This window comes from Puma concolor, chromosome A3 (genome assembly GCF_028749965.1).
Source record: "Puma concolor isolate L17-30 chromosome A3, mPumCon1.1.hap2, whole genome shotgun sequence".
Taxonomy (NCBI): domain Eukaryota; kingdom Metazoa; phylum Chordata; class Mammalia; order Carnivora; family Felidae; genus Puma; species Puma concolor.
Window position 1 is genome coordinate 14,575,732 of NC_141669.1, and position 13,872 is coordinate 14,589,603.

The following is a 13,872-nucleotide window of genomic DNA, read 5'->3' on the forward strand; positions in this document are numbered from 1 at the left end:
TACCTGTGCAGGCTTTGTTGTAGAAGCTGAGGAAAATGACCAGGGCAAGGAAAACCCAGTTTCAATATGCTTGGTGCTTTATTATTTGATCAAGCAAACTACCTTTTCCTTTTATAAAAAACACCCACAAACATATGTTAATAGTTTTATCTTCTCTTCTAATTGGGTAAACATGCCTAAGCAGGAGCGAAAGGCAAAGGAAAGACCTTGAGATGTTCATTTCCTGAAATGGAATACTGTGTAGGTTTGGCCCCTTAGCCCAGGGGGTAATTAGGATGTGTATTATTCTTGGATATAAGGCCAAAAGGAAAGAATTCTGAGACCTTAAAATGGAAAGGTTGGGTGTTAGTCACCCTCTGATGATTGTCTTCAAAGTCAACAAATTCAAACAGCTAGAGTTGAGAGAAGTTATATTTGTGGTGGGGAAAAGATCAGGCTTGGTCTTGACTGCCCTTTGGTTTTTACTTCAGCTTCTTTATTTTAACTTTCTTATTACAAATATTAGTTATTTTAATGAGTGTTAGCATGAAAGCATTTGCAAATGCCTCTTTGAGGATCTCTTTTTTGGTGGGAGTGGGGGTGGGTGGGGTGGGTTTAGAATCTTGTCTCTTCCTAGTCTCTTCTCAGCAAACATTTGGATTGCATTTTATTTTTGGACCCCAAGTTCCTAATTTGAGAGACTATCTTCTCTTTGGTATGCGCTTTTGATTGCAAAAACCTAGATTAGTCCAATATTTCCCACCCTAAATCAAGTTTTTGAGAACCATAAATAGGCCATTAAAAACTTTATACTTGTCCAGTGAGATTAGGAGGGGAATGTTCCAGTGAGTTCACACCATTGTTTTACTGTCTGTGAGTGATCACAATAAGCCAAAAATCACACAATCAACCTCTAAGATGAATAAGACCTAGAATAAGAAACAAAACAGTTTAAAACTGATACACAATTCTTTTTTAAATAACTGAATTATCTTTCCCAGGAGTGCCATGTATAGGATAGTATTTCTCATAAATATGAAATTATTATTTCTCACACTTTTTTTCCATAGTTATTATTGATCTTTCTTGCTGCTACCTCACCTATGAAACATGTAGGTTATTCCCTTGTGTAACCAGCAGTCCTTCATCTGGTCTATACATTGTGGTTATTCTAATAGCTACAGATAATAAATTTTAGCATTGAGAAACCCATTAGAAAAATCATGCAGTCACTTAGTGTCATGAGGATAGTTATGTTAGGTATAGCTCAAGGATGATTATTAGATAAATATCTATTTGCCAGATACGATGAGACTAGAATTATAGTAAAAGTAAGTTACTTTTTTCCAGGACAAATCTAAGTGGGAAAAAAAAGTCACACTCTTGGTAACAGATATTTGTATTAAAAAGTGAAAAGTAGCGTAGGATATTTTGTAATTTATATCAGCAATAAAGAAGGTCGGATAAGGGGAAAATATTTAGGAATGTACATGGAAGAGAATCTTGGATTAGAAGATCAAAAATGACACTACATAGGCCTATTTTCCTGGTAAATTACAAAGCCAATTCCCTTTCTAATCTTTCATATGGTAAAGAGATGTTACTAAGATTTCTAAAGTTCATGTCTGGCAAAATATCTTGATATTCTGAAGCAGTAAATCTCACTGAGCATCAAAGGGCCAGAAATCTAAGTGAGATACACATGGCTTAGGAAGGTATGTGTGTGGTTATACGTGTCTCTTTGCGTGTTTCTGGTTAGAGAAGATTAGGCTGAATGGATGGATCATGTTCTATGGTAAACTGTCAACCCAGGGGATTTTTAATTTTTAGGCCTGGAATAGAAACAGCCTTGGCTGACATACACTGGAAGAGGGATGATTAATGGAATTGGAACTAATTTTAAGGACATGCTTCTCTTTTAAAACAAAAACAAAGTCGGCATATGGTATCATTGGCAAATTGCTTGCATGATGAGTCTTCACAGAGTTCTTTCCACATGGGTTACCTGAATAGATGAAGCAATAATCAGAGAGAACTAGCTTGTACTGAGCAACTATTATATATGATAATATATTCTAAAACAACAACAAAAAATACATTATTGGTGTAAAACTGGATCACTTGATTAGAGCATGAATTCCAGAAATATAATTAACTTGGTATGTGTCAAACTCACACTCAAAACAAGGAGGGCATAGTGATTATTCATTAATTGGTGCTCTGATAGGAAAACAGTTTGGAAAATGAAAAGTTACATTAAGGATTTCTGGGTCAAAGATCAAAGATTGAGCATCTTTACCCCCAGTCTTTCTTGCAATCTCACTAAAATAGAACTAAAAGATTTTATAAGCATAAATATACAAAAGCACAGAGAAACTGAGAAATGGCAATAGCGACAAGGTGGGTGCTAAACCACTTAGCTGACCTGAAAAAAACAACTGAATCCTAAGTCAGCAGTAGAGAAAACTGAGCAGCACTCAATCTGCACCACAAATCCCCCAAGAGGCTCAGAAATTGTCAGCACCAGGTACCTCTGCAAGCAGAGAGGATGAAGTGTATGAAGAAGTTGTTGAAAACAGGAGGTTGGATTAAATTCTGCTTCAAGATGCAGTTAAACCACCAGTTTTACTCCCTCCTCTGCTCAGCTGGAAAACTACTCTCACCTTGGCAGAAGACTGAGCATTTATTCTCTGGAGAGGTAAAGCTGCATGTCTCTGGACTGGGAATATTAGGTACATTTGAAGGAAAGGAAATCTTATTGCAAATTGAGGGATGTCATCAAAGTTTTTGCACTGAATGTTGGATGTCCTGTACCACTCTTTTCCTACTTTGCTCTCAGAATACTAGGAGCCTTGTTTGTACTTCCATGGCTTGTATTCCTTGAAGAGACTGGATTATCCTTCTGTGCAGAATTTGAGTGATCAACAAGAAAAGACCTGAAGACACACATTAGTGCTTTCTTCAATGAAATTGAGTGGTCACATCACTCCTTAAAGCGAAGCCCACTGTTGACAAGCAAGCACAGTGCTCAGTGGTTTCCATTAGCCTTTCGAGATCCACTCATAAACATGGGTGGACAGCCAAATATCTCCAGGTATTTGAGCAAAGTGACTAACTGAGAAGATAGAGATGAAAATAAATAAATAGAAAACAACAACATGGATGGAACAGATTATGCAGGGAGATAATATTAAAAGTATCATTGTATTTCAAATAATCGAGAAGACATTGCATCAACAAAACAAGAATACTATGCCACAAAAAGGGATACTATGACTCCAAGAGAAAGGTCTTGAAAATTAAAACTCTAAAATATGATAAAGTGGTTAGAAGCTTTAGAAGTTGAGGGTGAGGAATTCTCTCAGAAAGTAAAATGAATAGAGATAGAAGATAGGAAAGGAAAATAAGAATATGAGAAGATCATCTCAGGAGAGTCAATATCCAAAATTACAGCTCTAAATAGGAAATCAAACCCAGAAAATTGAAAAGAAAGTCACAAGAAATAATTCAAGTATGTCTCAGAATTGGGAAGGTGAATTATGTAATAAAAATTATAGCAAGTACCCAGCAAAATGGATCAAAATAGAACCATGCCACATCATTTTAGAGTGGCAGTGGCCAAGAGAAGATTGTGAGGCTCCCATAAAGGGTAAAAATCAGATATACCAAAGATTATGAATATTATGACTTTGGACTCTATAAAAACAGAGCAATACTTTTATGGAAACTCCTTCAAAGTATTCAGAGAAAATGTTTTCCAACCTAGAATTCTGTACCCAGTCAAACCAGCCATTGCATATGAGAGTTGAATAAAGATATTTTTGGGACAGCCAATATCACTAAAAATATACATCCTATTCACTCTTAAAAAGCTACTTTAGCTTGTTCTCTACCAACCAGGAAAATGAAAGGAAGAAAGGAAGACAGGATCTAGGAAACAGGAAATCCCAGTCAAGCAAGTGGCAAAAGAAATACCCTTGATGATAGTGTGGCAGAGATTTCTAGTAGTCAGTACAAATTTCTTTTCTTGTCCTTTAGGCATATAGTTAGACTGTATTTACCAAAGTTCCTTGCATTCAAATGTGGCCTCAAGACTGAGTCCAGTGTATAAACTGACTGTTACTTTCCAGCCACTGTTTTCAAGAAGTGAGAATGCCTTTTCTAACTCCCCTGGAGGTGGCTATATGCAGAGGATTCAAGGTCCCAGAAAATGATAAATTTATAATATGAAACAAACAAACAAAAAAACAAAACAAAAAACCAAAACGCCCTGCATCCCAACCTCAAATATAGAGGAGAAGACACCCACTAACATGGGCTGCCATCTTGGATTGTTACATTAACAAGAAATAAGTTTCTGCTTTGGGAATCTGTTATTGCAGCCTACCCTAACTACTCAGGATGCCGAAAAGAAATGCTAGGATAAAAGCTGCATAACAGGCCTAGATAGTAACTAGTCCAGATTGGAGCAAGTCAGAGGCTCTGGAATAAAAGTTTTCCAAGAAGATGAAACTGATAGAAAACTGGATGTTTTTGAACACTGGGGAAAAGTTTGGGGGTGAATTAGTCATAATAACACAGGCAACGAAGAAAACAAAAGTAAATAAAACATCCATTGAATCCAAAGAGAACAAAATTTACACAAGATAGCAAAAGTAATTAAAGCTTGCTGAATGGCTCAGTTGTAAAGAACATTTAGGTAACCATAATAGACTGATCTGATAGATGTAACTTTATTGGGGGGATGGAAGTCTGAAGGTGTGCGTGAGTATAGTAATGTGGGCTGGAGGAAAGAGCATTAAGCCCATATCTTCCATCTTGAGAAGTCGGTATCTAATTCCTAAAAATTAAAAATTAAAAATTAAAAATTAACAAACAAACACTCTCTATATGTGCTTTAATATTTTTATACATTATTCTGGAAATGTGAAGAGTAGAAAGCACCGAGGAAGGGGAATATGAGGGGGTGGCAGGAAGGAATCTCTATTTTATAATAAGCCTCTCAGATGTATTTTACTGTTTAAATTATATGTATGTATAAACTATAAAAACAAAATAAACTGTATTTCTAAAATGTTATACTCACACTTCTTACAGAAATATTCTATGTAAACTTAAAACAGAGCTATAATATTAAAGTTTGATCAGAGTAGAACAGAAAATGGATTTGATATTAGAGTGAGGGGGAAAACTTCCTCTGCTTTGAAGGTATAGAAGAAACTAAAGAGGAAAATATCTATGGAATAAAAGAATAAAATTAAATAAACAAATAAAAACTTTCTCAGTTATGAAAAAATTTAATTTTTATCATAAAGTATGTCATTCAATATATAAGAAAAATATCAAGACCTTAATAGATGAATGAAAAAATATATCTGAAAGGAAATAAAGCTGACTAATTGTTGAAAAGATCCAATTTGCTGTTGATTGAGTGAGTGAATAAATAAAGTTACCTTTATACTTATTCCAACTTAAAAATGGTAACTCTTGAACTGTGTCTAAACCTGTGTTGTATACACAGACACAGCTAGTTTCGATACAAATTTTTATATTTTACTTGAGAATATGATAATCAGTGGCACTAATGATGCTGGAATCTTCAAACTCTGACAAAGGATCAGAGACCTAAAAATTTATCTTAAGTAAATGATTAACTAAAGAAAAAAAAATCAAGCATAGGAGGAGAATGATGAGATAAATTATAATTCCCCACACCACAGAATAACAACATAGTTATAAAAATGATGCCATGACTCGACCAGATTATTATACAATAAATATATAAATGCAGAATACAATACTGTAATTGTGATTGGTTTGTAAAATGCAAATGCCTATGGACTCAATCCTAACCATTTACAAAATTTAGATCAATTACTGTAGGCTGGGATGATTTATTTTTATCTTTAAAATTTTCTCTAGGGGCACCTGAGTGGCTCAGTCAGTTAAGCTTACAACGTTGACTCAGGTCATGATATCACATTCATGAGTTCAAGCCACCTGTGCTCCACACACCCTCCCCCCCCCCCCCCCCCCACCTCCCCGGCAGTCTGGCTCTGTGCTGACAGCTTGGAGCCTGGATCCTGCTTTGGATTCTGTGTCTTCCTTTCTCCTCTGCCCCTCCCCCACTTGTGCTGTCTCTCTGTCTCTCAAAAATGAATAAACGTTTTTGTTTTGTTTTAAATTTTCTTTAACGTGGGTTGCCTGAGTGGTTCAGTTGGTTAGGTGTCCGACTTTTATTCAGGTCATGATCTCATGGTTTGTGAGTTCAAGCCCTGCATCAGGCTCTGTGCTGACAGCTCGGAGCCTGGAGCCTGCTTCAGATTCATTCTCTCTCTCTCTCTCTCTCTCTCTCTCTCTCTCTCTCTCTCTCTCCCTCTCTCTCCCCCTCTACCCATTCATGCTCTCTCTCTCTCTCTCAAGAATAAATAAACATTAAATTTTTTGAAAATTTCCTTTAATGTTACAAATGAGATTGGAAGGTCAAGTGTTACCTGCAACACTTGCTGGTTGATTGAAACAAGGCACAGATTTTTTTTTCCATCTGAGATAATATAAATAATATTTGCTCACCTACCTCAGAACATTTTAATGAGAATCCAATGCTATAATATATATGAAAACACTTTGTAAATATAAAGCACTTTAATAATATGTGGAGTTATTGCTATTATTATCATCAGTGCTATTGAGAGCACTGCTTTGGCAGAATTACTCTTTCTCAACCACAGACAGAGCGTTATCTCCCTGCCTCCATATGTGACACATTAGAAGTTACTTGAGCTCAAGGTCAGTTTTTAACTTTGGCTTCTTAGAGAAGCAATGGAATAAACCAAAGATCAATGTGAATGTTTTCCAAGAAAATCATCCAAAAGGAATACCCAGGGAGTGATGGAAAGCATTCCAAGGACCCCACAGGAAGAATAAGTCTTTGTCTTAGAGCTCTGGGCTGCTCTAACAACTTTCTTAGCCATTGTTTCTCTCTTCATTGGAAAAGATTGGCTCCATGGGCAAGTCCTATTACATTTCAGTGTCTATTAGTGTGTCTTTGAGGGGCTCAATCAGAGGGGCTTAATCATATGACTTCGACTTAAAAAGATGGTAATATTTACGCGAAAATATTATGGATGCATTAAAAAATTGAATTATTTTCACATAATTAAAAATACATATTGGTAATTTGTCAACCTGGGAAGCAACTTGAGTTCACCAATTAAAGTTTAGGGATAAACACTTGGGAATATTTCTATGGACATTTGAGTTTGGTTTTTGACTACTGAAGTGAGCATAGAAAAGTCAAAGGGAAACTCAACTGCTGTTTTCATGTTTTTGTTGTATTGGAAACATGAAAAGTAATATGAAAATATATACTGAAGTTGCTCATTTGCTATTTCTGATGATGAATATTTATTGTAAAATGAGTTTTGCTAATGGCTTTTTCATTTGCTATCTCTGTGTCTCCTTCAATAAAACGTCCATTCATGTCTCTTGCCCATTTTATTTTTTTTGTAAATTTTTTTTTCAACGTTTTTTTTTATTTATTTTTGGGACAGAGAGAGACAGAGCATGAACGGGGGAGGGGCAGAGAGAGAGGGAGACACAGAATGGGAAACAGGCTCCAGGCTCTGAGCCATCAGCCCAGAGCCCGACGTGGGGCTCGAACTCACGGACCGCGAGATCGTGACCTGGCTGAAGTCGGATGCTTAACCGACTGCGCCACCCAGGCGCCCCATCTTGCCCATTTTATAGTTGGATTGTTTGTTACTCTTCTATTGAGTAGATAGATAGATAGATAGATAGATAGATAGATAGATAGTTCTTTCTCAGATATTTGATTTGCACATTTTCTCCAGTTTGCAGTTTTTTTTTTATCCTCTTAACAGGGTCTTTCAAAGAGAAAACACTCAATTTTGTTTAGGTCTCATTAGTCAGTATTTCCTTTTGTGTATCATATTTTTGGTATTGAGTTCAAGAACTCTATGACTAACCTTTTATCCTAAAGATTTTTTCTTATTTGTTTTCTAAGACTTGTATAAAATTTACACTTTACATTTAAGTCCACAGTCCATTTTCAAGGAAATTTTGTATCAAGTGGGAAGTTTTTTGTTTTTTTGTTTTTTGGGTTTTTTTTTGCCGTGTGTGTGTGTGTGTGTGTGTGTGTTTGTGTGTGTGTGTTTTCACTTGGATGTCCAATTGTTCCAACCTTATTTCTTGAAAAGTCCATCCATCCTGCATTGAATTGCTTTTGCAAATTTATCAATAATCAATTGGACACATTTTTATTGGTCTATGATCTATTTTCCATTGATCTATGTGTCTTCTTCTACTAATACCACACTGTCTTGAATATTGTAGCTGTATAATAACTTAATGTTGAATATATCACGATTAACCCCACATTCTTCTTCTTCTTTAGATTGTTTTAGCTATTACAGTCATTGTACCTTTCCAAATAAATTTTAGAATAAGCTTATATATGTCTACACAGTACCTTGAAGGGATTTTGGTAGGAATTATATTAGATCTTTAGCTAGATTTAAGGGAATTAACATCTTTACTATTCTGAGTCTTCCAATAAATGAGTACAGTGTGCATTTCCATTGATTTAAGTCTTTAAAAAGTTTCTTTTTTCAGTATTTTGTAATTTTCAGTGTATAGATCCTATACATGTTTTGTTAAATTTATACCTAAGTATTTTATTTTCTTTAGATGGTGGTAAATAGTATTGTGTTTTTAAAATTTGTTTCCTCATATTTACTGTTAATATAAATAGATATGTTATGGACTTCTTTTTTTGTAATCATGCTAAACTCACTAATTCTTTCTAAGAATTTTTTATTAAATTACTTGTGACTTTCTAAGTGGATAATCATGTCATCTGTAATTAGGGAAAGTTTTGTTTGTTCCTGCCCATTCTGTATGCCTTCTATTTCTTTTCCTGGTCTCATTACACTGGATAGGACTTGTAGTACTATGTTGAATAAGAGTTGTGATGGCGACATCCTTGCCTTGCTATTATTCATAGGAGGAAAAATTGCCTTTTTCCATTAAATACGATGGCAACCATAAGGTTTTTTTTTTTTTTTTTTTTATGTGCTTTAAAAAAAAAAACAAGTAAAGTAGTCCCCTTCTATTTTTAATCTGCTGAGGGGTGTTTTTTTTTTTTTTTTTTTTTTTAACCAGGTGTGGGTATTGGATTTTGTCTAACTTTTTTTGCATCAGTTGACATGATCACATAATTTGACCCTTGTTATTTCGATTGTTGATGTGGCAGATTATATTGATTGACTTTTTAATATTGAACCATCCTTTCATAACTGGAATAGATGCCATTTGGTCATCATGTGCAATTCTTTTGATTCATTGTTGGCTTTGATTTGCTAGTATTTTGTTGAGGATTTTTGCTTTTAAATTCATAAGACACATGACCATATTTTCTGATGAATTGATTTATATCTTTACTTTTGTACTTAACCATTATCATACCATTACTATAACATTTCAGTTTAAACATTATTCATGTTATTGTAAATTCTACAGAATTGTTACTTCTCATGATTGCTCATTTAGAGTTGTGCCATGATTGATTCTCTTACTGTTATACATTTGACTTGTTTTCCTGATACGAGTTTTTTTCTGTTATATTAATATAATATTTTAGTGTATGTAATTATTTTTTTTTTTAATTTTTTTAACGTTTTTTATTTATTTTTGGGACAGAGAGAGACACAGCATGAACGGGGGAGGGGCAGAGAGAGAGGGAGACACAGAATCAGAAACAGGCTCCAGGCTCGGAGCCATCAGCCCAGAGCCCGACGCGGGGCTCGAACTCACGGACCGCGAGATCGTGACCTGGCTGAAGTCAGACGCTTAACCGACTGCGCCACCCAGGCGCCCCTGTAATTATTTTTATGTTTTGCTTTATTTACATACAAAAGATTCCTAGAAGAGGGTAAACATAAGAGATAGAGTTATAAAGAAAAATAGTGGTATCAGAAAGACCATGATTCAGTCCCTAATTTTCTTGCTTTCTAGATGGTCACTTAATCTTCTTGAGGCTCTATTCTCTTCTTAACATGGGAACTAACCAAGGTAAAATACGTAAGATGCTTAGTCCATGATGGCTACTCACACATCTTATATGGCAGTTCTTTTCCCTCTTCTCCTACTTCCTCTACTCTGTCTCACTCTCTTCCTGAGTTTAATTATGAAGAGTTAACTAGCATGGCCCTTTAAGGACGATTTCTAAAATGTCAGATTATTTATTTATTTATTTATTTATTTATTTATTTATGTTTATTTCTTTTTGAGAGAGAAACAGATGGAGTGTGAGTTGGGGAGGGCCAGAGAGAAAGTGAGACACAGAATCCAAAGCAGGCTCCAGGCTCTGAGCTGTCAGCACAGAGTCCGATGCAGGGCTTGAACCACAAACTGCGAGACCATGATCTGAGCCAAGGTCAGATGCTCAACCAACTGAGCCACCCAGGTGCCCCTAAAATATCATATTTTAAAATAATAATTAATACCATTATTTTAAACACTCTGAATTTTACCTCTGTAAAAGCATCATTGTTTTAGTAAAGCTAAATTGGGAGTGGGATAAAGAGACTGTAGGATTTATTGTGTGTGAATGTGAATATGGGTGAAACAAAGAGATTTCGTTTGTGAAATACATGAAAAATAAAACAATAGAGAACCCATATTAATAAACATTAAACAAGCAACACAACTTGGGGTTGAGTACCTCACTATTTCCAAAAGTCTCCTATCCCTTAACAAGCATATTTGAATTTCTCACAGATGGTGATTTCACTATGAAGAGATCCAGAGGATTTCCACTTGCTGTTTGTTAGTGATGATAGTGATAATGATAATGAAGGAGAAACCGGCAGAGGAGAGGAGAGAAAAAGGGAAAGGAGTAATGGTGGGAAGATTAATTAATTTGTCATTTGTTGAGTAGCTATTGTTTGGACATTTCTTTTTATTTCTGGTGATGAATCTTGGACATTTCAGCCTTCCCCTTTCTATTATCTTGTATTTACTTTCATTTTCTTTGTGTATACTGAGACAGTGTACCAGCAATCTGAGATGGCCCATTTCTCTGCATTCAATCACATTGTCTACTCTTCTTTTTAAATTATTCACTAAATGTTACAAGGGTGATAGCCACATTGTTATCTTGTTAGTCTTTCATTGTTAGTGAGTTCTGCTTCTTTGGTTTATAAATTATGTTTAGGATTGGAGTAAATCAGAATTGAGGATCAAATTAATGTGATAGAGAATGCTTTCCTCAATTTAATATTTTATTTATTTCATTTGATTTTTGTCAGAGTTGTGTATCAGTTTATGGGGTGATAGATTTTTATTTTATTTTTCTTACTCAAATAAGAACTTAGAGATGATGTATCATGCACCTTTGGTTTTGGGACCCAATGGTTTTATTTTGAGAAGTCATGTGGTTCAACATTTTTGAGACTAACTGTATCTATACACAAAGCCCTGCCTAGGTTTCACCTTTGAACCTGGGTTCCTCGAAGACCCAATTTACTATTCATTTCAACTCATGATCCCCAGTGGGAGAGTGAGGCACTGTTCAGCCAAGTAGGCTTAGCCTGGAAGAGCCTGTGTTTCCCCAAACAAAAGCTAATCGTGAGTTTCCTGGAAGAGAGAGCTAATTTGACTGTTTGGTCAGGAAAATGCCATGCTGAGGTAACCTCGCCCGACTCTACTTGGTCTTTAAGGCCTAATCTTTTTATATGGGAAATACTACAGAGATGGTTCCATGTCATGAACTCTAATGGGCACCAACCGGGCTCTTGGGATGAGGGAGATTGTTGGAAGGGATGCTTTTTAGGATACATAGCATAATAGGTGGCATATTTTAACACAATGCAATGTTTCTGTCATTTTTAGAATAACTATTCTGAATCCAAATAGACTTTCCATTAAATACATCAGCTTAAGAAATCTACTGTGATCATAGTCAAATAATATGTCACCTCACATATAACCTTGAGACAATCTTGAGATTAACCAACCAGTGAGTGCTACTTTTATGATGCTTTTGCTAGCAGATACTTACTTAAAAATCTGAACACTTGGCAGATTCTTCATATTTGAATTTGTGTTGTAAAAAGATCTTAAACCTGAAAAAGTAGACAGATTCTCACTTGATAGTTCTTGAATCTTTAATTTTTTTCATGTATCAAACAAAGATTTTTCTTCAAGCAATGATTTTGAAAAAAATACATTCCACATCCTTTATTAGTCACTGGAGTTAAAAAGTAGATGAAAAGGATATTTGTTCACTCATTCATTTAGAAGTCGTTTTCATCATATATGTCCCAAGCATCATCTTTGTTTCTGTGAGGTGATATAGAAATGGGTATAGAAAATCCATCCATTCTCAATCAGGCAGGCAGTCAATGAGCATTATTGAGAATCCGTGATTTAACAAGTTAATAAAAATATGGTTTCCATTTTGGAAAAACTTACAGTGTGGTATAAGATTCTCACTTAATAAAATGAAGATCCTTTGGGTTAATTATGAAATGAATGTAATAGATCATAGATGCTAGGTAAATACTTTGCAAATGATGGAACTTTATGCTTGAGGACACTTGTTCAACATCAAACTAGTCAGCCTCTATGTTTCCCTGACCATGCGAGGTACTGTGAACGCATACAAATTTAGTTTAACTGATTAAAATTTCTCCATATGCTTACAGAGTTCCAGGTCCTAGGCCAGGCACTGAGAATAACAAGATGAAAGAATCATGCCTGTCTTTGAAGAACTTAATAGTAATGGAGATAAGGATTCTCAGGAGTTGTGTAATGATATGAGTGGTATTGAGCACTGAGGAAGGAGCAGAGAATTTTCCTGACAGTAGTGATGCATGGACTGAGGTTCAAAACACTGAAGCAGATGGACATCAGTGTTCCAGCCACAAGTGAAAGGGATCAGAGGTCTGAGAGAGCTTGCTCTGTTGGAGGGACTACATGTCATGTGTTATTACTGGAGCATGAAGTGTATGGAGTAGCTTTGGGAGAGGTCCTGGATGCTGGGAGAGAGCATTTGGAGATTCTTCTGAAAGGGATGGTGAGTCAGAGATCTACTTTCCATCTGACCTGCCAGTATTTCACTGGCACATTTTTTTCCCTGCACATCCGATGAGCTTGTTGTGTTTTACTTAAAATAATAGTAATATTGTTTGAGCTCCTCAGTGGCAGAAAACAAAGAACAATCGTGAAGACAGGTAGGTTAGAAGAATACAGAACCGGCTCCAGTATCAACACCTGTTCCTCACTGATGTTACTTCTCATGTGTGTTATATGAAGCACCTTCACTTGTGCTTATCTCCTCTCGTCCTCCTTGCAGACTTAAGGGGTAAAGTGGAAATTCTTTTGTTTGTCAGATGAGGACATGGAAGCCCTAGGATATAAGTTGACTTTTTCCAAGCCACACAGAGAACCAGTGGCTGGACTGGAGTCCAGATCCAGAGCCCAGGCTTTCTGGTCCTAGTGCAGTGTTCCTGCCATGAGTCATGTAGACTCTGTTCTGCTGTGATCTCAACAGGCACTTACTTACCCTCAGAGTGTACAATTTAAAATGTGAAGCAGATGGATCCCTTTCCATCTCATGTTTCTGGACAGCATTCAGTCATTTATTAACCACCTACTGTGTGCCTTTTCATGCCTAGGAGTGGGTAGGAGTCAGACTTGGGATTTGAATTCCACCTCTGATTCTACATGCCTCTTAATTTTAAGGAAGTTGCTCAAATTCTACTCTTTATTTGCTCTTATGTAAAAATGGGCACAATGAGAGTACCTAAAACATGAGATATGTCCTTAGCAGAGGGCCTGGCATATGTCAGTCTCTCAAAACCATTACAT

The 13,872-nt window shown here is 35.9% G+C and overlaps 1 long non-coding RNA gene across 1 annotated transcript in view; it reads left to right on the plus strand.

The window, feature by feature from the left end:
• LOC147582265 (uncharacterized) overlaps positions 1 to 13,872 on the plus strand; it is a 276,555-nt gene that overhangs the window by 126,613 nt on the left and 136,070 nt on the right. The window lies entirely within an intron of this gene.